This window comes from Ascaphus truei, chromosome 1 (assembly GCF_040206685.1).
Source record: "Ascaphus truei isolate aAscTru1 chromosome 1, aAscTru1.hap1, whole genome shotgun sequence".
NCBI classification, from domain to species: domain Eukaryota; kingdom Metazoa; phylum Chordata; class Amphibia; order Anura; family Ascaphidae; genus Ascaphus; species Ascaphus truei.
In genome coordinates this window covers 4,807,287-4,824,979 of record NC_134483.1, presented here as the reverse complement: position 1 = coordinate 4,824,979, position 17,693 = coordinate 4,807,287, and the positions used below count along the sequence as shown (strand labels likewise).

At 55.9% G+C, this 17,693-nt stretch overlaps 1 protein-coding gene across 1 annotated transcript in view; it reads left to right on the top strand.

The window, feature by feature from the left end:
- Positions 1–17,693, top strand: part of LOC142469876 (uncharacterized) — a 511,728-nt gene that overhangs the window by 118,122 nt on the left and 375,913 nt on the right. The window lies entirely within an intron of this gene.

Here is a 17,693-nt window from a genome sequence, read left to right as displayed (position 1 = left end):
GGGAATTCTCAGAGTCCAGACTAAGTCCAAGAGAAAGTGTGTGGGGAATAAGGGAGATAGAAATAAAAGTATAATATTTTCCTTTTCTGTCCCCTGTACCCAGAGACTCAGAAGTGTAGTAAAATATCTTTAATGTAATATAATGTGCTTTTTACATTCGGAACCGATGTCCAAACAGGCTGCCCGAGCTAACCCATAGGCGCCGGTAAGCCTGCTGGACATCGGAGTTCAAAGCAGCCAGAGGTGTAAATAGCATTTGGTCAGCGGGGAAAGGAGGAGTACCAGGTCTGGAGATCAATGGCCGTCCTACGGGATGCCACTTGTTCTGCCAGACCTGGTGGAGCCTGTCCCTGCGGGTGGCATTGAGATAGCCAGGGAGAGACGTGGCAGGGAGAGAGGTGCCAGGAGAGAGGGGGCAGGGAGAGAGATGCCAGGGAGAGGGGCGGCAGGAGAGAGGCGGCAGGGAGAGAGGGGGCAGGGAGAGAGGGGGCAGGGAGAGAGGCGGCAGGAAGAGAGGCGGCAGGGAGAGAGGCGGCAGGGAGAGAGGCGGCAGGGAGAGAGGCGGCAGGGAGAGAGGCGGCAGGGAGAGAGGCGGCAGGGATAGGGGCGGCAGGGAGAGAGGCGGCAGGGAGAGAGGCGGCAGGGAGAGAGGCGGCAGGGAGAGAGGCGGCAGGGAGGGAGGCGGCAGGAGAGAGAGGCGGCAGGGAGAGAGGCGGCAGGGAGAGGGGCGGCAGGGAGAGAGGCGGCAGGGAGAGAGGCGGCAGGGAGGGAGGCGGCAGGGAGGGAGGCGGCAGGGAGAGGGGCGGCAGGGAGAGGGGCGGCAGGGAGAGGGGCGGCAGGGAGAGAGACGGCAGGGAGGGAGGCGCAGGGAGGCGGCAGGAGAGAGGCGGCACGGAGAGAGGCGGCAGGGGGAGAGGGGGCAGGGGGAGAGGCGGCAGGGAGAGAGGCAGCAGGGAGGGAGGCGGCAGGGAGGGAGGCGGCAGGGAGAGAGGCGGCAGGGAGAGAGGCGGCAGGGGAGAGGGGGCAGGGGGAGAGGCGGCAGGGAGAGAGGCGGCAGGGGGAGAGGGGGCAGGGGGAGAGGCAGCAGGGAGAGAGGCGCAGGGGGATAGGGGGCAGGGAGAGAGGCGGCAGGGAGAGAGGCGGCAGGAAGAGAGGCGGCAGGAAGAGAGGGGGCAGGGAGAGAGGTGCCAGGGAGAGAGGTGGCAGGGAGAGAGGCGGCAGGGAGAGAGGCGGCTGGGAGAGAGGCGGCAGGGAGAGAGGCGACAGGGAGAGAGGCGGCAGGGAGAGAGGCGGCAGGGAGAGAGGCGGCAGGAGAGAGGAGGCGGCAGGGAGAGAGGCGACAGGGAGAGACGTGATGGAGAGAGGCAGCAGGGAGAGAGGCGGCAGGGAGAGAGGCGCAGGGAGAGAGGCGGCAGGGGAGAGAGGGGGCAGGGAGAGAGGCGGAAGGGAGAGAGGCGGCAAGGAGAGGCGATCAGGGGGAGAGGTGACAGGGAGAGAGGCGACAGGGAGAGAGGCGACAGGGAGAGAGGCGGCAGGGAGAGAGGCGCAGGGAGAGAGGCGGCAGGGAAGCAGAGGGGGCAGGCGGAGAGGGGGCAGGGGGAGAGGCGGCAGGAGAGAGGCGGCAGGGAGAGAGGCGGCAGGAGAGAGGGGGCAGGGAGAGAGGGGACAGGGAGAGAGGGGGCAGGGAGAGAGGTGGCAGCAGAGAGGTGGCAGGGAGAGAGCGGGCAGGAGAAAGGGGGCAGGGAGAGAGGCGGCAGGGAGAGAGGCGGCAGTTAGAGAGGCGGCAGGGAGAGAGGGGCAGGAGAGAGGCGGCAGGGAGAGAGGCGGCAGGGAGAGAGGGGGCAGGGAGAGAGGTGGCAGGGAGAGAGGGGGCAGGGAGAGAGGCGGGCAGGGAGAGAGGCGGCAGGGAGAGAGGCGGCAGGAGAGAGGGGGCAGGGAGAGAGGCGGCAGGGAGAGAGGCGGCAGTTAGAGAGGCGGCAGGGAGGGAGGGGGCAGGAGAGAGGCGGCAGGGAGAGAGGGGGCAGGGAGAGAGGTGGCAGGGAGAGAGGCGGCAGGAGAGAGGGGGCAGGGAGAGAGGGGGCAGGGAGAGAGGGGGCAGGGAGAGAGGGGCAGGGAGAGAGGGGCAGGGAGAGAGGCGGCAGGGAGAGAGGTGGCAGGGAGAGAGGGGGCAGGGAGAGAGGCGGCAGGGGGAGAGGCGGCAGGGAGAGAGGGGGCAGGGAGAGAGGCGGCAGGGGGAGAGGCGGCAGGGAGAGAGGGGGCAGGGAGAGAGGTGGCAGGGAGAGAGGGGGCAGGGAGAGAGAGGCGGCAGGGAGAGAGGGGGCAGGGAGAGAGGCGGCAGGGAGAGAGGGGGCAGGGAGAGAGATGGCAGGGAGAGAGGGGGCAGGGAGAGAGGCGGCAGGGGGAGAGGCGGCAGGGGGAGAGGCGGCAGGGAGAGAGGGCGGCAGGGAGAGAGGGGGGCAGGGAGAGAGGGGGCAGGGAGAGAGAGAGCGGCAGGGAGAGAGGGGGCAGGCTTGCGCATGTCTCTTGGCTATTTCAGATTTCCCGCTTGTGACGATGAAGGTATTATGCCGGGCTAGTTACCTCTGAGTAGGGTGACCAGATTTTCAAAATGAAAAACCGGGACACTTAAAAAAATTATTTATAAAACAATGTACATCACGTCACGCCCCCCGTTGCCATGACAACAAGACACTAACGTCAGGCGGTGACATGTTGCTATGACAATGAGGCATCACGTGATGCCTCATCACCATAAGGCTGAGTCCCCAGTCATCACTGTGGCACAGCGCGCCCGGCGGGGGGGCCATGGTCAAAAAGACCGCGCTGAACCGCGCTGAGGGGAAACATTATCCCTATCAACATGGATTTAGACGGCGCTTCCGCACGCTTCCGCAGGCGTGCGCAGGCGTGTGGAATTGCAGCCGACAGACACATTACGTTTTTCCGCTGAGGGAAGCGCAGGGCGTGTCACGTGACTGCCAAAAGCCAATGGCAGTCCGTGACGTCGGCGCGCTAGCCCCGCCTCCCGCCCAACTCCACCCGGCTCACAAGCGCGCACACGGACGCTCATGCAAGGACACAAAAAAGCTCCTGCTTGAGCAGGAGAGCATGAGCGTCAGCGCTGCTCAGCGCTCTTCTTATCACCATGTCCGAGGCCTTAGGTTAATTTCACACCTCACGAGCCCCCTTTATTTTCCACCCTCTAGCCATGAATTTCTCTCTCCCCTCCATCTCACTCACTCTTCCCCACTTCCGCCTCACATGTATTTATCTCCCCTGTCTTACTCCTCTTTTCCTCACTCACTCCCCCCTCTCTCCTCTCACTCACCCCTACCTTCCATCAATTACCCCACTCTGCTCACTCAATCCCCACAAAATACATATCAAAAAACCCACCCCGCAATATAATAAAAATACCCGACCCCGCCAATACATTTTTAAAAGACTTCCACCCCCATAAATATTTTAAAAAATTGTGCCGCACAGGTCTCTACCCCCCCCCCCCCCCCTGCATCTCCCATCTCTCTCCCCCCACCCCTGCATCTTCCATCTCTCTCCCCCCACCCCTGCATCTTCCATCTCTCTCCCCCACCCCTGCATCTCCCATCTCTCTCCGCCCCACCCCTGCATCTTCCATCTCTACCCCCCCCTCTGCATCTCCCATCTCTCTCCCCCCAACCCCTGCATCTTCCAGCTCTCTCCCCCACCCCTGCCATCTCCCATCTCTCTCCCCCCCACCCCTGCATCTTCCATCTCTCTCCCCCCACCCTGCATCTTCCATCTCTCTCCCCCACCCCTGCATCTTCCAGCTCTCTCCCCCACCACTACATCTTCAGCTCTCCCCCCACCCCTGCATCTTCCAGCTCTCTCCCCCCACCCCTGCATCTCCAGCTCTATCCCCCCACCCCTGCATCTTCCAGCTCTCTCCCCCCACCCCTGCATCTTCCAGCTCTATCCCCCCACCCCTGCATCTTCCAGCTCTCTCCCCCACCCCTGCATCTTCCAGCTCTATCCCCCCATGCATCTTCCAGCTCTATCCCCCCACCCCTGCATCTTCCAGCCCTCTCCCCCCACCCCTGCATCTTCCAGCTCTCTCCCCCCACCCCTGCATCTTCCAGCCCTCTCCCCCCACCCCTGCATCTTCCATCTCTCTCCCCCCACCCCTGCATCTTCCAGCCCTCTCCCCCCACCCCTGCATCTTCCATCTCTCTCCCCCCACCCCTGCATATTACAGCCCTCTCCCCCCATATCCTACCTCAGACTGCTGCAGGTTCGGCGGAGGCGGCTGATTCGGCGGAGGCGGCACGCGCTCACTAGCAGCACTGCTAGCAAACGGCTGTGAGCGGGCTCTTGGGGGGGGGGAGCGAGCTCTTGGGGGGGGGGAGCGAGCTCTTGGGGGGGGGGTGAGCTCTTGGGGGGGAGCGAGCTCTTGGTTGGGGGGAGAGCGAGCTCTTGGGGGGGGGGGAGCGAGCTCTTGGGGGGGGGGAGCGAGCTCTTGGGGGGGGGGGGGAGCGGGCTCTGGGGTGGGGGGAGCGAGCCGGGGTGCCAGGGGGAGAGCAAGCCAGTGTGCCAGGGGGAGGGAAAGCCGAGATGCCTTGGGGGGAGAGCCGGGGAGCAGGTGCCTGAGGGCGAGCCAGGGAGCCAGAGGAAGGACCCGGGAGCCAGAGGGAGAACCGGAGAGCCGTAGGGAGAACCGGGGAGTAGTAGGGAGAACCGGGGAGTCGGAGGGAGGGCTGGGGCGCCAGAGTGCTGGGGGAGGGAAGGCAAGGGAGAGCCGGAGGCCACGTGGCCGCCCCTGCGACTGCTTTTTTTGACAAAGCCCCGCCCCGGCATCTCATCCAATCCCCTGCGGCCCGGCATTCTAGAGCCCCGCCCCCGGCATTCTAGAGCCCCGCCCCCAGCATCCCATCCAATCCCCTGCGGCCCAGCATGTTTAACTAAAGAAGGCCAACCCCCGGACATTCTCAAAATACCCGCTGCTGCCGCCGCATCCTCCTCCTCGCCGCCGCCGACTCGTGCAGCGGCGACACAGAAAACGGGACATTACCGGGACGGACCAGCAACCGGGACAAGGGAGAAAAAAACGGGACTATCCCGGCAAAACCGGGACACCTGGTCACCCTACCTCTGAGCCATATTTGTGGGTTTAGAGATCTTGGACCCAGTGGTTGCACAGGAAATGTATGTGATTGTGCAACGATAAGGAATGTATGTGTTTTACCTTTCCAGGAGTGCTAACCAGTGGGGATTTACAGGCTAGGAGTTTCAAGGGGGGGTTTGCGGACAAAGTGTGATCACATTGTGTCTAGCTAGACGGGCCCAAGGTTGCTGGCCACCCCAAAAATGTATCCGGGAGTCAAGTCAGATTCCCAGGGACATATAGGCACAGACCTCTGGTCAAAATCCTTGAAAACAGTTATGCCAAATTCCCTGCTTCAGCACAGACCCGAAAGGTAAAAGGGGCATAAGGATGTGAGGTGTCCCTGAAACAGTCAAGGGGTCCCTAGTATAAGGAGGGATGCCCTGTTAATGCCCAGATCACCCTGAACCCAGTATAGGGGTTCAGGGGGTGCTCCAGATATATATATATATATATATATATATATATATATATATATATATATATATATATAATATATATACGTATAAGACTGAGGTTTTGTTAAAGTCTAAAGTCAGGTTTTGCAGACTGTAAGGCATATGGCTAGTGGGACTAAAAAGTACAAGTCCTCATTCTATCCCTCATCACCAAAAAGACTTAGACATTTTAGCAGCATTTGTGAATGAACTGAAAATACTATAAGACCCTGTGAGCCAATCCGATTCGGAGTTCCTGCAGTAAGAGCACGGGCTTTTCAAAGTTGCTTCTGTGCGAATAGCAGAGCAACCGGCTTCGATTTTGAGTCTGAAAAGCCTGTGATTGGCTAAGGAGGATTTGGGGCTTCGAGATTCCATGGGACCCTTGGCATTTCCTGTTGAACAAACCAGCTCAGAGACTAGCCAGAGTGGAAACAAATGAGTTGCTTACTTTACAACAGCTACGAGGTGTGAGATCGCAGCATTGTGGAAACAGAATGCGATTCCATCAATTGACAAGATTCGGAACAGAATGTCTGCCACATGTAAAAGTTAACAAGTCTAGTTAATGACACTGGCCTACATTTTCAGAAGGTCTGGTCACCATGGTTGGCTCAGACAGGCGTCCCGGGGGTGAGCAATGCCACCACGTGACTGTGATAGAGATAGGTGCGTTCTCCCCTGACTATGGGCAGATCTTAATAGAGTAAAGAGCAGGATTTAGGAAGTGAGCTGGAAAGCAGCACATACAGAGACACCCAAACCAGGACCCAGGATAGACACAGGTTAAAATCAAGACATATCGTGGATAGGAACTATTCCTCCCTCCCCCCCCTGCTCCTTCCTCCCCCCCCCCCCCCAATGTGGTGGTTTTTTGTTTTGTTTTGTTTGTGTGTTCTTTTGCTGTCTTGTTTTGTGGTAGTAAAGCCGCGGCCCCTTTTAACCTCCAACATCCCCGAAAAATTCGGGATGTTTTCCATTTCTCACGGGATTGGCTGCGCGTCAGCCGCATTGACTAGACAGCGCTAAGGGCGCTTAACATTGAAAGCGCCCACGGCGCCCAAAACGGCCGTAAAAACGGCCCGCATCTGCCCGCGATTTTTTAAACGGCCGCAGGAGGTTAAAGGCGGCCGCCATTGTATGTGATCCATATTACACATGGTGCGGCACCAACAGTACGGAGCTGGGCGTCAGAGCTCAGGTGATAACATGTAAACTCTCTTTATTACGCCATGTGAAAATCAATCAAATCTACTGTAAGTTGGAAAAAAAAAGGTAAGATTTATTTTGTCAGGAATTCATCCACAGCACAGGCATTGAACAGGAGTGATCCTCTTACGCGTTTCGCGCTGTTCAAGCGCTTAAGTCAAAGAAAGAACCCTCTTGAAACAAAATGCCTATAAATGCACTTGAGGACTGCCCTCCCTCCCACCGCCTGCGGGAACCCAAACACATGGGAAGCGCCAAAGCAAACAGCCCAGGTGATTGCAATGTTCAGGGAACCCGCGATCCTAAGCGGGTGTGGTGAGGGGGGGGGGTACTGCGAGGAATCGGGGAACACGTCCCTTGCGGCATGTTCCCTCCTCTCTTACTTCCAGTACTGCTGCCTCTGCTCTTCCCCCGCTGGTGCGCGCACCCCCACTCTGCTTACAGAGTGTCACGGAGCATAGCTCCGCCCCCTCGGTCACGCCACGCGCGGTGCACACGCGTGACGTCGCGCAATGATCCCCAGCTCCGTGTCAAGCTACTAACGAGCCCCTTGTCTGCCTGCACCTATCCCAGCTTCCTCTGAGGCCGCGCCTCCGCTCTGCCTCCTAAGTCATTGGTCATTTCCTGTATAAAGACCCAGTCAGTGCTCAGTCTTATTGCTGAGCATAATCAATGTAGCCTTTGCTTGTGCGTGTGCGTGTGCGTGTGCCTGCTGTGCCTAGCCCTGTCTTGTCTAGTTCTCTTGCAGTTAACCCTATTTGTACTGTCCCGGCTTGTTGTGGATTCTCTCTGGCTCTTGGCCCCTTGTTTACAACTACGAGTACCTCTCCAATCCCAGACCCTTGGCTTATGGACTCCTACTACGTGTACCTCTCCAACCCCGGACTCCGGCAAGTATTGGATTAACCTCTTCTCTCCTACCGAGACCCAGCAACGCTTACAATCCACCCTCTAGGCACGCTCCCGCTGCTGTGGGTGCGTGGCATAGTCGCATAGTCCTTCCCACCTCAGTGCCGGGGTCAGGTCTAGCTGGTGGACTCGCGCAAGCGTTACATATACTCCCAAAACGCCTCGGGGGCTTCTAAGGGAGAGGGTAAAGGAACCCCCTCAAAGAAAGCAAGTGCGTATCCTGAGGATATTCCCCCGGAAACCCCTCACCAAACACCCCAGACGTCTCAATGCCCAGCCTGTAATCCTGGCTCACAGGCCACACAAAGTAACCGCTGCTACACCTATGATCAGGAAGGTCACTTTGCAAAAGACTGCCCAAAGTCAAAGACACCCACGCCTGGAGCTATGGCCTTCACAGTTCAGATGACAGACCAGCCCTCCACATCCTCGGAGAGCGCCCCGGGGCCCAGCCCCGAAGAGACACTCCAACAGACCCCTACAGTCGAGTGGGTCCTGCGGCTATCATACGAGTCCTAGTGGAAGGAATCTACAGTGGCGTCGCAGCTGAATCTAAAGCGGCCGCCACGCGGTTTAAAAAGACCGCGGGCGCCGCGCGGCAGTCTCCTGCCGAAAACCGGGCAGGTTCGCGGCCGCTTTCCCACGCCTCGGGCGCTTTCAATAGAAAGCGCCATAACTTTCCGCGACTTGCCCGTCGCGTGCCCAGCCAGTTCCCGTCTTTTGTAAGACTCAGCTCGGCCGGGACAGTATGGCTTCGCATTGCTGAACACAGGGTCACAGGTGACCATCATCTATCACCCCTTCAATGACTCGCACCTCAAAAACCTGCCTATATAGTCGGCGAAGAAGATGAAACTATGGGGGCTTTGCAGTGAAGACTACTCCATTGACGGTGTAGTGCAAGTATGGTTGGACATACCACAACTGAACACTAACAAGACCCACCCCATGGAAGTGGAAGCTCTAATATATCCAGAGCCCCAGGAACATCCAAGCTCCCCCATCATACTGGGGAGCAACGGAGGTGTGGTGCATGCTCTGATCCGAGCCTATCTGCAAGAAGAGGGCGAATTACCACTATCCTCCCTACGGATCCACCCAGGTTCAAAGAAGAGTGTTACAGGATCTCCATCCAAGATGGATTTGGCCAATTCTTCAATTTCGAGAAGGGGCGACCATGATTCCACCAGGGGGAGTGAAGCACATGGCTGCGGTGCCTAAATCCCTGGGACGTGATTACACTGATTGGTACTTCTCCTTGGAGACTACACAGGAAGAGGATGCCAAAAGAGGGTTCCGGGTAGTACCAGAAATGAAGGAATGGAAGACTGCCCTTCCTAATCACTTCAAAGTGGGTCGGATATACCAGGATAGGCCCGTGGAATCCCTGATTCATGTGAACGCCGCTACCGTGCAAGAAGATTCTGCAGGTCTGCAGTTCAACTTCGGGGAATCGACCCTGCCCGCAGACTGGAAGAAACAGCTAAGTGCCAAATTGGAGGAGCGGCAGGAGGTATTCTCCACCAGCGAGATGTGTAACGAGTAGCTCACCACAAACAAAGCGCGACCGTGGTGCTGAGGTAGGGAATTGAGTAACGGCAACCCACAGCCACGCGGGCGCGCCTAGAATGTAGATTGGTCGTGCAAGCCAGGTCAGGAGTATAGATGTGAGAGTAGTAGAGGGTACTTGGCGGATCAGGATTGGAGAGTAGCGGATCATCGGGGTACGTAGCCAGGTTCAGGATTGGAGTGGAGGAAGGTTGAATGATATCCGGATCAGGAGTAGAGAGGTGCGGAGTCCAAGGTACGTAGCAGGGTCAGGCAGTGGCAGGATCAACAGACAAGGCAAGGCAGGAGATACAGGAACAGAAAGCAGCAAGGCGCGGCGTCACACAAGACTATGCTCAGCAATGAGTGTCTGGAGCAAGAGGGTATATGAAGGGAGATCCTCCAATGGAGAGCCAGGGCAGAACCAGGAAACCGAATTCTTTAGGCTGCTGGTGCACACAGGTGTGCCCTATGATGCAGCCAAATCAGGAACGGAGGCGGGACCGAGCGTGCGTTGAGGTCAGGGGTCGGAGACCGGTGCACAAGTCACTCCCATGCCTGTCCTTTCCGTCACCGGGATGGAGGTGGAGACTGGGGCATGCATCAGAAAGGAGGCTGGATGATCGCACCCGCTGCGGAGGTGGAGCCCAGAGGCGGGCAGACAGGCCGCGCAATATGCGCGCACATAATGGAGCCATGAGACTGTGCTTCCTGGGTATCCGTTGCGGCAGGAATTTTCAGTTGAGGACACGGTCTCCAGCCGCCAGGATGGCGAATCCTCATAGTACCCCACCTCTAGGAGTGACCTCCGGGCGACTCTACGATGGCTTGTTCGGAAATTTCGTATGAAAGATACGGACCAGTCTGGCTACGTGAACCCGATGACTCGGAATCCAGGACCTTTCCTCCGGACCGATGCCTCTCCAATGCACCAGATAATATAGCGAACCTCTGGAAATCTTGGAATCCAGAATAGACTGTATCTCATACTCAGGTTGGCCTTGGACCATATTAGGAGAAGTAGAAGGAACAGGGACCGAGTACGTGTTCTGGACCACGGGTTTGAGAAGTGAAACATGAAACACAGAAGGAATCTTCATGGAAGGAGGGAGAGTCGATAAGCAACCGGATTGATCCTCTTGGAGATAGAGAAGGGTCCAAGAAATCTGGGTGCCAATTTTATAGGGGGGGCCTTCAGCCTGATATTCCTGGATGACAGCCAGACTTTGTCGCCAGGTTTGAGGTCCAGGGCAGGTCTGCGGTAGCGATCTGCCTGAGTTTTCTGCCTATTGACCGCTTTCCTGATGTTGACCTGAATCCTTTACCATAGGTCTTGTAATTCTCTGATCCTGTGATCGGCCACTGAGACCCCTGAGGAAGGTAGAGCGAGACGAAGAGTAGACGGGTTGAACCCGTAATTCATGAAGAACGGAGACTCCAGGGTCGAACCACTACGCGCGTTCTGGCCGAATTCTGCCCAGGGTAAGAGTTCAGCCCAGTCGTCTTGAGAGTCAGACACAAAACAGCGTAAATATTGTTCAAGAGACTTGTTGGTCCTCTCTGTCTGACCATTAGTCTGCGGGTGGTATCCTGAGGAGAAATGAAGAGCGATGCCAAATTGGAGGCAAAACTAGAGCCAGAACCGAGATATAAACTGTGCTCCCCTGTCTGATACTATCACCATAGGTACTCCATGTAGGCAGAAGATCTCCCTGATGAAGATATCGGCTAGTTTAGGAGAATTGGGGAGACCCTTGAGGGGTATAAAATGGGACTGTTTCAACAATGAAATTCATGGACAGGTGTGTCCTTGGCCGGTCTAGAACAGGCAGAGGTTGAAGAAGACCCGAGGGAAGGATTCTAGGAGTTTTAGTCTTGGCACACGTTGGGCACGCAGCTACAAAAAATGTTTACGTCTTTTTGCATCCCAGGCCACCAAAATGTACAGGAAATGAGATCCAGGGTCCTCTTGGTGCCGGGATGTCCCGCAGATTTGGAGGAGTGGCTCCACTCGAGAACTTTCTTGCGGTGCAGAGACGAAGTGAAGTGACGATCCTGAGGAGGCGAAATGCCGGGAGGATTGTGACTTTGTTGGCGGACAATGTCTTTGAGTGCTCCGAAAGAAGTGGCCGAAAGGATACATTTAGGAGAGAGGATGGGCTTTTGCCGGTCCTCCGACTTGTCGTACAGAGAGAATTGACGAGATAAGGCGTCAGCCTTGACATTCTTGGATCCAGGGAGATAGGAAATGATAAAGTAAAATCTAGAGAAGAATAGCGACCCTCTGGCTTGACGGGCTCCCAGGCGACGTGCTCCCTCAATGTATAATACATTTTTGTGGTCAGTCAGGATAGTTATGGGATCTTCTGTACCTTCCAAAAGATGTCTCCATTCTTCGAGAGCTAATTTCATGGCCAGGTGTTCACGATTCCCGTTATCATAGTTGCATTCGGCCGGAGAATTTTATTTTTAAAACAAAGCACAAGGATGCAACCTGGACAGTGGATTCTTTCTCTGAGACAGGACAGCGCCTACTCCAACTTCTGAGGCATCAACTTCAAGAGTAAAAGGAAGTTTAGGATCAGGATGGGTAAGAACAGGGGCAGACACGAATGCCTTCTTGAGAAGTGCAAAAGACTGAAGCGCGGAAGCGGGCCAGGAAGCAGGATCCGCTCCTTTCTTGGTTAATGCCGTGAGCGGAGCCACTAAAGAAGAAGAATTCTGGATTAATCTGCGATAATAATTTGAGTATCCAAGAAATCACTGCACTGCTTTAAGTGTGGTGGGTTTAGGCCAATCCAGTACCGCTTTGACCTTGGTGGGTTCCATGGTGAGGCCAGTGTCAGAAATGATATATCCAAGAAAATTAGTAGATGTTTGATAAAAATGACATTTCTCGAGTTTGGCGAAAAGTCTGTTCTCTCGTAAGCGAAGGAGCACTTGTTTCACATGATTAACAAGTTCCTGTTTGGATTTAGAAAATATTAGGATGTCATCGAGATAGATGATTAGAAAGGAGTTGAGAAGATCCCTGAAAACTTAATTGACGCAATCTTGAAACACGGCTGGGGCGTTGCACAGACCAAAAGGCATGACCAGGTACTCATAATGTCCATCTCTGGTATTGAAAGCAGTTTTCATTTCGTCACCCTGACGAATCCAGACAAGTTTGTAGGCACCTCGTAAATCCAATTTAGAGAAGATATTAGCTCCTTGTAATCGATTGAAAAGTTCAAAAATGAGGGGGAGAGGATAACGATTTTTCACGGTAATTTTGTTGAGTCCCCGGTAGTCTATGCAAGGGGGTAAGGCTCCATCCTAATTCTTCACGAAGAAAAATCCAGCGCCCGCAGGAGAGGTGGACTTACGTATAAATCCTTTCTGTAAATTCTCTGCAATATATTCCCTCATTGCCTTTGTTTCAGGCATAGACAACATCTTGCAGATATTTTGTGATTCCTTTGGATTGATTATCACCCATTGGGATACTCCAGTAGTCATAATTAATAAGATTATTATTACCTTTTATTTATATATCATGTGTATAGGTTCCTTTAAGGTATTTAGAGACATATGTGTGTTATTTATTTATATATGTATTATTCATCATTTATGTTTGTGTACATGTATTTTAAATGTATCTTATACTATATTAGTGAAAGCACTGTATGCCTGCCTGCCTGCCTGCCTGCCTGCCTGGATGTCCGGTGTCCCTAGGGGAAATCTCATTGGTCCCTTGGCCCGCCCCCGCACACCTCTCATTGGCCTGAGGCGGAGTGACGGGCCAAAGGACACACAGGGACACACACACAGGGACACACACAGGGGGAAACACACACACACAGGGACACACACACACACACAGGGACACACACACACACACACACAGTAGGGGGGGGGGTGTACATTAGCAGCATGTATAACCCGGGGGGTGGGGCTCACATACCCGCCGGTCCCGGAGCCTCTGCCTCTTCCTCCCCGAACATCAGCCTCCACACCCGCGCGCACCTCCTCCTCTCCCTGTTTCCCGCGCTTTCAGCCCCCGCCGGCGCCGCTACAGTCAGCGGGGGGGGGACACAGCGGGGGAGCGGCCACAACACGCTGCCTCCCGCCTCAGATCCACGTGGGAGCTTCCGGACGGGTGAGTGAGCGGCATTCACCTCCCCTCACCCCCCTTCACCCAACCCTCACCCCCTTCACCCACCCCTCACCCCCCTTCACCTCCCCTCACCCACACCTCCCCTCACCCACCCCTCACCCCCCTTCACCTCCCCTCCACCCACTCCCCCCCCCCCGCGCCGCTACAGTCAGCGGGGGAGCGAGCGCCCGGGACACAGCGGGGGAGCGGCCACAACAAGCTGCCTCCCGCCTCAAATCCACGTGGGAGCTGCCGGACGGCTGAGGGAGTGGCCGGACGGCTGAGGGGCGGCCGGACGGCTGAGGGAGCGGCCGGACGGGTGAATGAGCGGCCGGACGGGTGAGTGAGCGGCCGGACGGGTGAGGGAGCGGCCGGACGGGTGAATGAGCGGCCGGACGGGTGAGTGAGCGGCCGGACGGGTGAGGGAGCGGCCTTCACCTCCCCTCACCTCCCCTCACCCCCTTCACCTCCCCTCACCCACCCCTCACCTCACCTCCCCTCACCCACCCCTCACCTCCCTCCACCCCCCCTTCACCCCCCCCTTCACCTCCCCTTCACCTCCCCTCCACCCCCCCCTTCACCTCCCCTTCACCCCCTCCACCTCCCCTTCACCCCCTTCACCTCCCCTTCACCTCCCCTCCACCCCCCCTTCACCTCCCCTCCACCCCCCCTTCACCTCCCCTCCACCCCCCCTCCACCCCCCACCCCCTTCACCTCCCCTCCACCTCCCCCCCTTCGCACCACCTCCCCCCCTCCCCACCACCTCCCCCCCTTCCCACCACTTCCCCCCTCCTCCACACCACCTCCCCCCCCTTCCCCCCTCCTCCCCACCACCTCCCCCCTCCTCCCCCCTTCCCACCACCTCCCCCCCCTTCCCACCACCTCCCCCCCCTTCCCACCACCTCCCCCCCCTTCCCACCACCTCCCCCCCTTCCCCCCTCCTCCCCCCCTTCCCCCCTCCTCCCCACCACCCCCCCTTCCCCCCACCACCTCCCCCCCCTTCCCCCCTCCTCCCCTTCCCCCCTCCTCCCCACCACCCCCCCCCCCTTCCCCCCACCACCTCCCCCCCCTTCCCCCCTCCTCCCCCCCTCTCCCCTCCTCCCCCCCCCCTCCACCCCCCTCCTCCCCCCTCCTCCTCCCCCCCTTCTCCCCTCCTCCCCCTCCTGTGGGAAGAAATGCCGGGACCTGGGATTCGGGCAATGTGCTCCTCTGCAGCCGTAGTGGAGGACAAAATTGCGTTCTCCGAATTCTGAGTAGCCGATTCCTTGGGATGTCAGTCCAAGGCACTCCCTGCTACCTACTGCCATCCAGGAGACATGTCTATCACCCAAGATACCATTGTAAGATGGAAAGAATTGGTGGAGTATCAGATGCGAGACCCGGTGGCTAGAGCTATACGCCAGGATATTCAACAGAACAACCCCGCCTTGTGAAGCGTGCTCCTGATTTCACAGTCGCAGTCATCATGAGGGAATGGGACAAATTCCGCTTAGAGCGGTTTGCCCGGTTTGTTCTGTACCATAACCATCCCGACATGAGACAATTGGTAGTGGCAAATAGAAAGTCTGTCTTGCGCTCTGGCAGTTAGTACCAGCACCCTGTGGTGTCAATGTGAGTCACATAGAATGGAGCAGGAAAGTATAAACGGACCAGAAGATGGGTCAGAGCTGGGAAGGAAAACCTTACCTATGTAAGCTCACAGACCTCGGTCCTGCTCACCTCTGAGCTCCGGTTCTGGGCGTGCAACCTTCTGAATGTACAGCATGGGAAGGAAAGGATCCGGCGCCACAACCTGTGACAAACTTCAGGGCACTTCCAGGTTATAGAAAAAACTTTATTGGGACCTCACGAACACACAGCTACACCACAATCTCCCCCTCAACGCGTTTCACTCTAGGATCAGCGCTTCGTCTTGAATTGGTACTGCCCTGATGCTTGCAGTAACTGCTTCTACGATCTCTGCATGACGAGCATAGCCATCTGGGCATCGATAAGACCTTCGGCCTTGGAGAGACAGATTCTTCTAGCTCAAAATGCGGGAGTCAGTAGAGCGCCATTGTCGAAAGTGCCTGCGATGTATACAGCGGAAGACACTGCCCACACACGCAGCCCCAATGGGCCACTTAAAGAACTCCAGTCCCATTCACCTAGCCTGCATGGATTTTCTCTGTATCGAGGCAGACTCAAAGGGCATCGGGAACATCCTGGTAGTGACCGATCACTACACCCGGTATGCCCGAGCGTTCCCGACCAAGGCCAGAAGGCTCTCACAGTAGCCAAAGTGCTGTGGGAGAAGTATTTTGTGCATTTTTGTGTAAGCTATGTGTTATACGCGTTGTTCTCAAGCGGGGATGTTGGATTCTCCACCAGGGGGAGGATGTAGCAGAGTTCCCCTCCATACCTCCAGTGAGCAGGAGCTACTGCTTTGTGCTGCAGAGTCAACGGAGCTCACCGGCTAGGTGCTGGAGCCCTGTGCAGCCGGGGAGCCGCTCCGATACTTTGGTGCCGGCGGGGACCACCATCTTGATGATTGCGCATGCGTGACTGAAGGGTTGCGCATACGCAGTGAGTCCGGCGTGGCGGTGGCCATCATGGTTGCAGCGTTATGCGCAGAAGCAGCGGTGCACACGCGCAATGTAATAGTAGTGCAGGCAGCCATCTTGGAAAGGCTCCGCAAGGAACTACATGTCCTAGCATCCCCAGGGGCATATGCAGAGAGGAGGAAAGAGAGAGAGATACATTTGGCGCGCAAAGGACCGTGCACTCAGTCGTGGAAGGGATGGCGAGGAGGTAGTGTCTTGGTGCCAGTGGCTCCCGGACTAGACCAGACACCCCCCCAGGTCCCAGCTAGACCCTTGAGCCTTGTAAGGTTGTGGTTGCTGCAGGGAAGGCCCCCAGATAGGGGCGCTCCACTTAGCACGCCACAGTATCTGCGCACTGGTGACAGGACCTGCGGCCTTCGGGTCTGGGACCAGACCATAGGCCATATTGACATTAAGGGACACCCTCCAGTGGGAGCTCCATCAAGAGGCGGACGCATCCGGTGGAGAGGATCCAGTAGATCGTGTCGTGGGATCACATTGCAGCCTGCGGACCCATCATCTTCTATATACCCTGGTGTGGACAGAGACCAGGAAGGTACCCTAGTGCACCAACAGCCGTACATAGTGGGTAGCGCTACTCCACACTCTTTGGGTGGGCTTGGGTCTGTAGACACTGGGTGGTTAGGTGCCCAGGGCACCAGGGTACCTTGGGGGATCTCACTGGGGTGTACATATTGTGTGGGTGCTGTATGTGGGGCCTTGTATTGTTATTGAGCTGTTTAGTTATATGTGTCAGTAAATATAAGTTAGGTATACCTGTGTGTGTATCATTATTCATTTACTGTGTTGGTTCCTGTGAGGGGTTATCCTGCTGCATTGGGATCCCTCCCAGGTGGAGGCCCTGCACCAAGGAGAACGATAGCTCACCCCAGGCTCCCAGCGGTGGAGGCTCAGGCCTTCTGTGAGTCGCAGGTAATGGCAGCATGCGTAGTTCCCTTAGTCACGGGGAAAGGGGGCAACACTATATTTAAACACTCTTCCTGTTCCTCCGGTAGTGTAGGTGGTGTTATGTTCTCTAGGAACGTAGATTCCAGTTCTGGGGGTTTTCCCTCCGAGTTATACAGATTTTTTTTTAAATAGGAAAGCTTGCTCTATTTTGTATAGATATACGTTGGTTGATTTTAATATTGGTCTCTGTTTACATAATTGCAAAGCCAATAAAGATGAAACCCTATTATCTGATTCATAGAAGTGTCTCATGGTTAGATTTAAAAATATTCACATTTCCCTAGTAGTTTGTCGCCTCTTTGGTTTGATAATCTTTGCAAAACAACATTTCCTGCCTTAGTTTTATGCTAATTTTCCAGATTCTTAATTTTTGCCAATAGCTTCTCTCAGCATTATGGTTTGTTCTTTATTTCAATTGTTATTGGCTGAAGCAAATGCAATAGGTTTATCTCTCATAACAGCCTAGGAGGCGCCCCATATTATCTCTAGTGAAGTTTCATAATTATTGTTTATTTTTATATAATCCTCCCACCATTTCTTAACCTCTTTCAATTGTAATACGCATTTATTTAGTGTCCAATAGAGTCATGGTTTATTACCTCGAGGCATTTTACTTCTACAGTAATTGGAGCATTGTCTGACCGCGTAAACACGCCTATATAACTTTATAATTAGAGTTCTGTGGGAGATATCTATAAAAAAAAAGATCTATATGAAGAGGAGAGATACTGTGCTCAATAGCGCGTGTAGTCTCTCGCTCC